The sequence below is a fragment of the Sinocyclocheilus anshuiensis genome, unplaced genomic scaffold, assembly GCF_001515605.1.
Source record: "Sinocyclocheilus anshuiensis isolate Anshui unplaced genomic scaffold, SAMN03320099.WGS_v1.1 scaffold4168, whole genome shotgun sequence".
NCBI classification, from domain to species: Eukaryota; Metazoa; Chordata; class Actinopteri; order Cypriniformes; family Cyprinidae; genus Sinocyclocheilus; species Sinocyclocheilus anshuiensis.
The window spans coordinates 1-10,451 of NW_015549825.1; the positions used below are offsets into that span (position 1 = coordinate 1).

General features: G+C 36.8%; 1 pseudogene; it reads left to right on the forward strand.

Moving 5' to 3' along the window:
* Positions 1–4,265: 4,265 nt before the first annotated feature.
* On the forward strand, positions 4,266–10,102 carry LOC107660885 (fetuin-B-like; annotated as a pseudogene).
* The last annotated feature ends 349 nt before the right edge of the window (positions 10,103–10,451 follow it).

The following is a 10,451-nucleotide window of genomic DNA, read 5'->3' on the forward strand; positions in this document are numbered from 1 at the left end:
AATATCGTGATATATTTTTAAGCCCATATCGCCCATCCCTAGTGATCGGACTTTTTGGGTTGTCTCTTCTTGTTTTTTTTTCTGGGTCTCTGGGGACATTCTAGAAATTCTTCACTTTCAGGCCCTGCTGTACTGGGCTTTCCTCTTCTGGAGTCATTTGTGTGTCTAAATCACCTTCATGGATCGACCCATCCATATAGTTTTCGAAATCCACAATACATTTACGGGGAAGTCGTGGCCTAATGGTTAGAGAGTCGGACTCATAACCCAAAGGTTGCGGGTTCGAGTCTCGTACCGGCAGGGATTGTAGGTGGGGGGAGTGAATGTACAGCGCTCTCTCTCACCTTCAATACCACGACTGAGGTGCCCTTGAGCAAGGCACCGAACCCCCAACTGCTCCCCGGGCGCCGCAGCATAAATGGCTGCCCACTGCTCCGGGTGTGTGTTCACGGTGTGTGTTCACTGCTGTGTGTGTGCACTTTGGATGGGATAAATGCAGAGCACTAATTCCGAGTACGGGTCACCATACTTGGCCACACATCACTTCACATGTCACGTCACATCACTGATTGTACTGGGGAAAAGACAGAGGGACAAATAAGACCATGCACAGTTTAGTACCATTATTTTTCTACCATTAAAAGTCTACTTCAAGTCATACTTTAGTCACTTGCACTCTTTTTTACAAAGTTAATTTGAAGTGCATTAGTACAAATTACTACATTACAACAATTACTAAAAAATATTACCTTCTATTTTGTAGAAATACATTCAGGAAGGAAATCGCGGCAGCATATTTCCATTCCTGTTGACACATTGCTCCAGAGCCACTTGGCAACTGCTGTCTTTTTTTCCACTTGATGTAGTTGTCTCGAAGTGACTTCCATCTTGCCCTGCACTCATTTTCTGTGAAGAGATAGAAATTAATGTTTATATTAATGTTTGTTTTACAGGTATCTGGCCTCAGGAAATTCAGTCAGAACTCTTGCCTTCCACTATCATATGGGGGAGAGCACAGTGGCTAAAGCCATCAAGGACACATGTGCTGCAATTAACAGGCGCATGATGGATACACACCTAGCAAGACCTACTGAGCAGGAGTGGAGGAATATTGCTTCAAAGTTTTCAACTAGGTGGAATTTCCCTAACTGCATAGGAGCGATAGATGGGAAGCACATCCTCCTCTTTGCACCACCTCATTCAGGCAGCCTTTACTTTAATTACAAAAAAACATTCCCTGTAGTATTATTGGCTATGGTCGATGCTGAATATCTAGTCCATATTGGCGAGTATGGACGGTCAAGTGTTGGGGGTGTCTTTGCAGGCTCAGCCATAGGGTAGGCATTGGATGCAAAAAAGCTGGAGGTGCCAGATGATCAGCAGCTACCAGGAGCAGAGCATCTGGGGAACATGCCATTCACCATTGTTGGGGATTCAGCATTCCCATTAAAAACCTACCTGATGCAGCCTTACCCTTATGGATATATATACGTAGATGCCTCATTAGCGACTGTTTCTATGGGCTGCGATACGCAAGTCGTCCACCATATTGTAATGGTCAACTTGACGTCATTCACCATAGTAACCAATGAATATTCGAAGATGCCACAGTCCTGCACAGCCGATGGTCTGTGAACCCATAGTATGGTGAATGACTTCAAGTTGACCGTTCCAAGATGGCGGACGCGTCTACGTGCTTGGAACGGTCGAATGGGGCATCTATACATATCTATGCTTACCCTGGTCGAGACTTATCCACACAACAACGCATCTTCAACTACAGATTGTCTCGAGCGCGCAGTGTGGTGGAAAATGCCTTTGGCATTTTGTCATCTCGTTGGAGGATCAACATACAAATAAACAGCCTTATTTTGTCGGCGTGCATCCTTCACAACTTTCTTCTCAAGCCAATGGAAGTAGAGAGGTGGCTAAATACCAGTGCTCCAACTACTGGATCAATGGAGAGCATCTCTACTGCTGGTGGACCTCGTGGTGCAAGGGAGGCCTACACAGTTTGAGACAAATTCTGCTCTTTTCAACTCTGAAGGACATGTATCTTGGCAGATTGAAATGGTGTAATGGTCACTATGGGCCTGTTTACATCGGGTCATTTCATGCGTTTTCGCTGATCGGACATCTATCCGATTTGTTAAAACGTTTCCATTTACACTTGGCGCATAAATGTGTCGTCGCAAAACGGATATAAATCCGATTTTCAATTCCTGCGCTATATTTCAATTTAACTGAGTTCACGTCAACGAAATCAAAAGATAAGCACTGCATTTGATTAATTATCAGCTCATTCCAAGATCAAAGCCCGCAATAGGAGAGCGCACGGCATCAGCACTGGAAAGATAAGTTTGTCTTACTACTTTTAATGAAGATGATTGTGTGTTGACCGTCTGCGTCTTTTCTGATAGCTATCCGATCAGAAAAAATGCATGACGTGACCAGGTGTAAACAGGCCCTATAGTGTTGCTTTACTGACTTTAATTATTTAATTGATTTTAGATTTGGGAGACACGATATCTTCCTACTGTAGATATCGTACACCTGCTTAGCTCATAATTTAGTCTCTGCATTCATATTAGATTGACATTCATCAATTATTAGCATTGTTTTGTATTATTACAAGCAATTTCAACATTTTTTAAATGCTGTAGCTACTACATGATTTGTTTGCTCAATAAAAACATAGATGCTACATATTTTTTTTGTGTAAGGTATGCTTATTTCTTTCTTAAATTTAATTATAGTCATTCCTGTTGAGGTAGATTATTGGGGTCTTAATTCAACATGAGGAGTTGTTTACTTCAAATAACATAATTGTCAATTTGTGGTCAGCATTGTTATTTTTAAGGACATTATGAAATAAAATAATGTCTGTAGTGTACGTTATTTTATAATTGTACTGTACAATTACATACAGTTGTTGCTAACGTCTGTCACTGAACATTTACCTCAGATCGTATGTTAACAGCATTAGAGATTCTTTCCTGAAAAATCTTCCTGAGATTGACTTCCTTATGTTTTCTTTGAAGAATCTATGGTTTGTTGCATATAATTCCGAGTATTTTCCTATACTTCGTTGATGAGTTTTTCGTCGTCTTTAAACTTTAAAGTCTGTTTTTTCATAAAATATTTTGCTTTTTTTTAGAAAAATATTTTTTACAAGAATGGAACACAAATAAATGCTTACATTGCTGCCAAAAATCACAGACACTATGCACATTTTGTTAATAATTTTCTAAGTGCAAACTCAGAGATGTGCCTCAGGGACATGACAAAATGCTTGGTTTAAGATAGATATAAGACATTATTTTATGCTTATTTTTTTTATCCATTATGATGGGCATCCCAAAGTTTTGTGAAAAGCTTCTAACAATTAATTTTGGTGAACCATCACTTTAGAAACTGAGATATATTTGAGACAAGATCATTTTGTTGAGGTTTAGGCATCCTTATGTGGCCACGTGTTTCTAGCAGGTCTAGCAGAAATGGAGATGATTAATAAAATAACATTTTATTTTTATTATATTATATTATATTGCGTAAGAGCCTTGTGAAAGCATTCAAATTAAGTTTTCATAATTTGTTTTTATTAATATATAAAGTGTTAAGAATACATAAAATAATACAAACAGGACATTATTATTATTATCATCATCATCATCATATATATATTTTTTAAATACACTACTGATCATTTGTTCAGGTGTTCATGTTGTTCAAATTGGGCTTCATAAGACCTCAATACATTGTCAGGAGCCACAGGTATTAATTTTGTCTTGCCTGGTATTCATGTTTTGACTCAAATGCTGGTAGCTGCTAACTTGCATTTGACTTAAGCTAAAAATCTTCTTTACTGTTGAAGAAAAAATCACCTACATCTTGGATGGCCTGAGGGTGAGTACATTTTTATTTTCGGGTGATCTATCCCTTTTAGCAAGTCCCGCTGTTCATTTTCTCATTCATTCATGATTCTTCAATGTGCCAATAACCTGCCCGCTAAAAGCTGCGCTTGCTGCAATAAACAATGTAACAAAATTATGATGCTAAATTCACAATTGTCATGTTTGGTCAAAATGTTTTGGTCAGTGCATGCTAATGTAAAATATGACTCACATGTTAATGGCAGGTGTAAGGAGGGCTGTGTCAGCTTCAAGTCTTCAGTTCTGTAGTTTTGACCTGCATTGCGTCACTGTTTACGAGCAGGCAGACAGGAGCATATACAGCAGTAGCAGATAAAGACTGTGTTTGCTGATAGCTGCAGGTGAAAGTTCAGTGCTTTGTGTAAAGAGCTGAACTGTATTTTTCATCTACCATCTCTTTCACGGCGCTCTAGCAGAAGTGTTTCAGAAATACAGAGATGAGGACGCAGTCTTTGCTCTTGGTGTGTTCGGTGTGTGTGTTCTGGCAGCACGGCAGTGCCTCCCTCATGACCACTGAATGCCAAGACGCCGCTGTGCTGAAGGCTGCCGAGGAGACCCTAGAGCAGATAAACGCAGACAGACAGGAAGGCTATGTCCTCTCACTCAACAGACTTTATGATGTCAAACAGGACATAAAGGTGAGTGTTGATACTAGTGTGGATGCATTGGAGTGAAAACGGCAGTGGTGAATAAAGGAAAAAACTTGTATGAAATCTTGCAAACAGTGAATGATAAAGGGTTAATTGACCCCAAAATTTAAATTCTGTGATCATTTACTCTCTCTTTAGTTGTTTCAAACCTATATGAGTTTCTTCCTTTTGCTGAACACAAAAGATGGTATTTTAAAGAATGTTGGTAACCAAACAGTTGCTGGTAGCCTCCATAGTAACGGACAAAAATACCGTTTGGTTACCAACATTCTTCAAAATATCATCTTTTGTGTTCAGCAGAAGAAAGAAACGCTTACAGATTTGGAACAACATGAGGATGAGCAATTCATTTTTGGGTGAACTATCCCTTTAAGTAGAGCTAAAATGGTAAAATCAATTAAAAAGTTAATAACATCTACATCTTGTGTCTTCCGTATATACCATTTTAAACTACCTTAATTAGCATTTAATTTTGTTGAATTATTTACTTTTTTTTTCAAAACTAAAAATGTTTCCTGAATATATTTTAGTATTGATTTGATGACTTTTCAAATTGTCTGTATATGGGTCAGAAACGTTAAGATGTCCGCATCAAAAGAAATGTACAAACGTGATTTTATGTCCATAGAAAGCACATTAAATGTAAGTAAAGTGACTACTTTTAAGGTTTCAAATACATTTTTAGAGAATAAAATGTTAAAATTTGGTTGAAATCATGTTACACTGTCATTCAGTGTAACACAATATTTATGTAAAAATTCAAACAACATGCTTATTCTGACGTGTACATATTAAAATATATAAAAGAATAAGGGAGCATATTAAAACCTAGGATAGTAATGGGCAAAACCTAGGATAGTGGCAAACTAATTAGTATTTGGGGTGAAAGTAATTAGTATTTTAATGTCATAAATTGATTTTTGTTGTAAATATGCCTGACAAGATTATTACACTGAATGACATTTTAGTGGGTGTCTTCTGTAAATCAGTTGAAAAATGTATGATATTTATTTTTTGCTCAGAAAAACAAAAACAAAATTGCAATTAAATTAAACAGAAAACTTTTTTATTTTTTGGGGGGAAAAACAACAACAATTTAAAGCAGTATTACACTTATTGTTTTTATGCTTAAACCCTTTTTCGTCTTTGACCCACATATATTTTTTTGCTGTCTGATCCTCTTCACGGGTTCATACTTGCAGTTTTGTTAAAATACACTATATTAAGCAACATGAATGATTGATTGATGCCCATGGTGGGGCTGCAGCATTAAAATTAACCTGTGTGTATAGAAAGTACACCCAACACAAGATTCCAACACTGACAAATTCATTCCCGTAACACTTAGGCTAAATAAACAGATTCCCACCAGAGCCTGAGTCCTAGTCAATGTCATGCTGACTCACAGTTGGTTCAAGGCACAGGAGACCAGAGGCATCAATCTAATTGCTAGTGGTATATTTTTTAAACAAAAACAAACCGCACTGGAAAAACTGCAGAAAAAAGACATAATATATATGAAAAATATCATATGTTTTATTGTTATTATATTTTTAATTTTCCTTTTTTTAATTTTTATTTTTAAAGAGTTTAAAAGATATGGAATTAATGGAAGATGCACAAATATGGAACACATAAGTGTGTATATCTTAATTGAATTTACGTTGCCATGTTAAAAATAAAAAATCCAAATATCAGATATTTAAAAAAAAAAATGAAAATGTGTACTTTTTCTGTTTTTCACCAAATGCATGTTAAAGGTTTTTGGAAATGAAATCTGAAAAGACATGCAACGGAGATAACATTATAAAGCTTGGGTCTTTGAAATATTATTTCATGCTAGTTTGATTAATGTCGTGTTTGCTTCTAACAAAGGCAGAAGGCGTGAACCATATACACCTGACGATAGATGTTCTGGAAACAGAATGTCATGTGATCAGCAGGAAAAACTGGAAATCCTGTGCTGTTAAGGAGATTGGCAGTCTGTGTATGTGCTTTACTCTGTAGATAAGGTCATCAGGACTTCATAGACTTCTTATAGTCAAATATTTGTATGCACTATAACATACTTCTGTTTGACTAAAGAGTTCACTGTTATCTGAACTATATTAGGTGTTCGGGACGTGTGATGCATCCTTTCCTTTCAGAGCTCCATCAAAGTTGAGAATTACAACTGCACCATTCAACAAGGTGTGCTGAGACTGCATTAACTTATCTTAATTTAATGGAATGTTCTGTCCATTACCACATTAGTCAAGTCAAGTCACCTTTATTTATATAGCGCTTTTAACAATACAGATTGTGTCAAAGCAACTGAACAGCATTAATTAGGAAAATAGTGTTTCAATAATGCAAAGTGACAATAGTAAACTAATTTTTCAGTTAAAGGCAGTTCATCATTGAATTCAGTGATGTCATCATCCAGCTCAGTTAAGTTTAAATAGTATCTGTGCAATCAAGTCAACGATATCGCTGGAAATGAAGTGTCCCCAACTAAGCAAGCCAGAGGCGACAGCGGCAAGGAACCAAAACTCCATCGGTGACAGAATGGAGAAAAAACCTTGGGAGAAACCAGGCTCAGTCGGGGGCCAGTTCTCCTCTGGCCAGACAAAACCAGCAATTCAATTCCAGGCTGCAGCAAAGTCACATTGTGCAGAGGACTCATCTGGTTCCTGTGGTCTTGACCCGGTGGCCGTCTGAGACCAGGTCTTTACTGGGGATCAGTATCTGGGGCTCATCTAGTTGTCCTGGTCTCCGCTGACTTTCAGGGCTGTAGAGGTCCTTTATTAAGTGTGCAGAACAGCCACCCAATAAAGCATTACTATAGTCTAACCTTGAGTTCATGAACGCATGAATTAACATTTCTGCATTTGACATTGAGAGCATAGGTCGTAATGTAGATATATTTTTGAGATGGAAAAATGCAGTTTTACAAATGCTAGAAACGTGGCTTTCTAAGGAAAGATTGTTATCAAATAGCACACCTAGGTTCCTAACTGATGACGAGGAATTAAAGGGTTAGTTCAGCCAAAAATGAAAATTCTGTCATTAATTACTCTCGTGTTGTTCCAAACCCGTAAGACCTTCGTTCATCTTCAGAACACAAATTAAGATATTTCTGATGGAATCCGAGAGCTGTCTGACCCTGCATAGACAGCAACGCAGAAGGAATATAATTGTGAGGATACTATCTTTTCAAATTACACATTAATGTGTACACATTAGTGCCAATAGTTCAGTAACATCTTTTTTTTTTATTTTTCCTAAGTCTATGTGGCACGGCATTCTGGAGAGTTGCAGAAATGTGCTGCTCATGTTTTTAATCAAAAGTGATTTAAATCACTTCTTCCAACAACAAAAAATTTGTAATTTGCTTTTATAAAGTTACCTAAAATGTCCTTGTAGCAGTAAAGATAGTACATGTTACCACATATATATTTTGCAGGCATTTATTTGAAAGTTACTACATGCAAGAAACCTTTTAATCCCCAGAATATTCTAGAAACTGAAAAGAGATAATCTAACAGAGTAAAGCATGTTATACATGTTATTTTGGTAACTAATTCACACTGAAAGTAACTTGGATTATAGATAATAATAGCAGTATAATGCTTTCATCTTTGTCCATAGGTATAATACTTTGTAAAATGCTGACTTTGCCTCACTGTTTCACAGTGGCAGCTCGAGCTATAGTAAACACTTGCCCCGACTGTCCAACTGCAGAACGCTTAGATGATCCAGTTATATCGGAGACCACAAGGCTGGCCCTGCAGAAATTTAACAAGAAGAGCGCTTCCCCACATTTCGTTGCTCTTCTGAATATAACAGCAGCCAGCATGCAGGTATGTCAACGCCAGTTAATCAATCGATCCTGTCCTGCATACATGACTGGAGATGTGTGTTGTAGTGGGTTGTGGGTCCGTCTTATTTTGTGGAGTTCACCATTCAAGAGACTGACTGCAAGAAAAGCACTGCTGATATCGAGCTCACACAATGCAAGCTGAAGGACTCGGAGTCAGCTGTAAGAACTCATTCAGATCAAAATGAAATAAAGAACACTCTTTCAACTTGCTTTATATTGCCTTTGCCACTCAGATGTCTGTAAGTGGAGTAACCTTTCTTTCTGTTGGCTAAAGCACAAGGGCTTTTGCACTGGTTCACACATCAATGCTGATGACGGGCTGGAGATGAAGGTTCCTGTTGAGGTCAAATGTGAAATCTTTCAACCAATGGTGAGTGGTTTGCATTGCTCAAGAGTGACTAAAAGTAGCAATATTAATAATTTTAACTATGTTATACAGTGGTGTAAAAGTAGTTCAGATTGTTTTCAGTAACAAGGAAATTTATCCAAACTAGTAGCAGCATGTCCATGTAGCTTGACAAAGGTCCACCTGACATATTTACTTTAGAAACATGAAGTTTGGTGGGACATATCTATGAGAAAACCTAACTGTAAATTGCATACACTACCATTCAAAAGTCTGTGGTCAGTAGAATTTATTTATTTGAAAGAAGTCTCTTCTGCTCACAAAGGCTGCATTTATTTGATCAATAATACAGTGAAAACAGTAATACTGTGAAATTACAATTTAAAATAACTTTTCTATCTGAATATATTTAAGAATATAATTTATTGCTGTGATCAAAGCTGAATTTTCAGCATCATTACTGCAGTCTTCAGTGTCACATGATCCTTCAGAAATCACTCTAATATGCTGATTTGCTGCTCAAGACACATTTCTGAATATTATCAATGTTAAAAACAGTTGTGCTTTTTGTTGTGTAATTGGTAACATTATAAATGTCTTTACCGTCACTTTTGATGAATTGAAATGCGTCCTTACTGAATGAAAGCATTAATTTATTAATTTTTGAACAGTAGTGTATCTGCTGAAAGTTTATTTTGTCAGCTTTTAGAAGTACGCTAGCAGATGAGCTCAAAGCTAACTATAACTGTATAAAAGATATTGTCAGCTTGTCCGTTGTTGTTAGTTTCTGATAACTTGATGAACTAAAGTTTCAAAATAGAGGATTTTTATGTACTGCTTTAAATCGGCCAAAAAAGTATCAGAACCAGTTTGTGATTTTTTTTTTTTTTTTCATTTTTCTTATGTTGTTCTCCAGGCTGTTCAACAAGGAGCTTTTGGATCAGTACATGTTCTCTCTCTCTCCTCCACCTCTCCGCCCCCAGAGTCCAGCCCATAGCCAGCAGCTGCCCCGGGGAGAGACGACACAACCTCGGATTGACAGAGCTGAATCTCTGATTGAAATCACTTACAGCCCAGCCATCCAGTCTAAACAAGCACTGGAGATCTTCACATTTCTCAAAAGACAAATGTCCTTTTCATTTTCATATTTACAATTCTCCAGTATATAGTTTTTCACCTATGCACAGTAACATATCAATAAAGATATGTCCAACTGAAGCACACTACTACTGGTCGAGTTTCAGAAAACCTTTTCAGAAAAAAAAGAGGCATATTTCACCTTAAAAATGAAAAATGAAGCCTGGTATTTTTTTTCTTTTGCATTGTTACATTTTTTTTCATGACAATTACACCTAAACCCTTATTACTGTAATGCTAAAATATGTTGTCAGCGTCAATACTGCAATGTGAAAATCAAGTATCAAAAGTCATTTTTATATTGCATTTAAACTTAATTATAATTATGCTGATAAATATGAATTCATTATTAAATTTAACAATTGAATAATTAATTGTATTAGAATAATGAGAATAATATATTAATATTTTGATTGAATTGTCACAATGCAACACTTATTTTTCTAAACAAATATCTAATCAGGAAGTTTTTGTGATATTCACTCCTTAATTCACTTGGATGATGAGACGGCAGCCATGTTGCA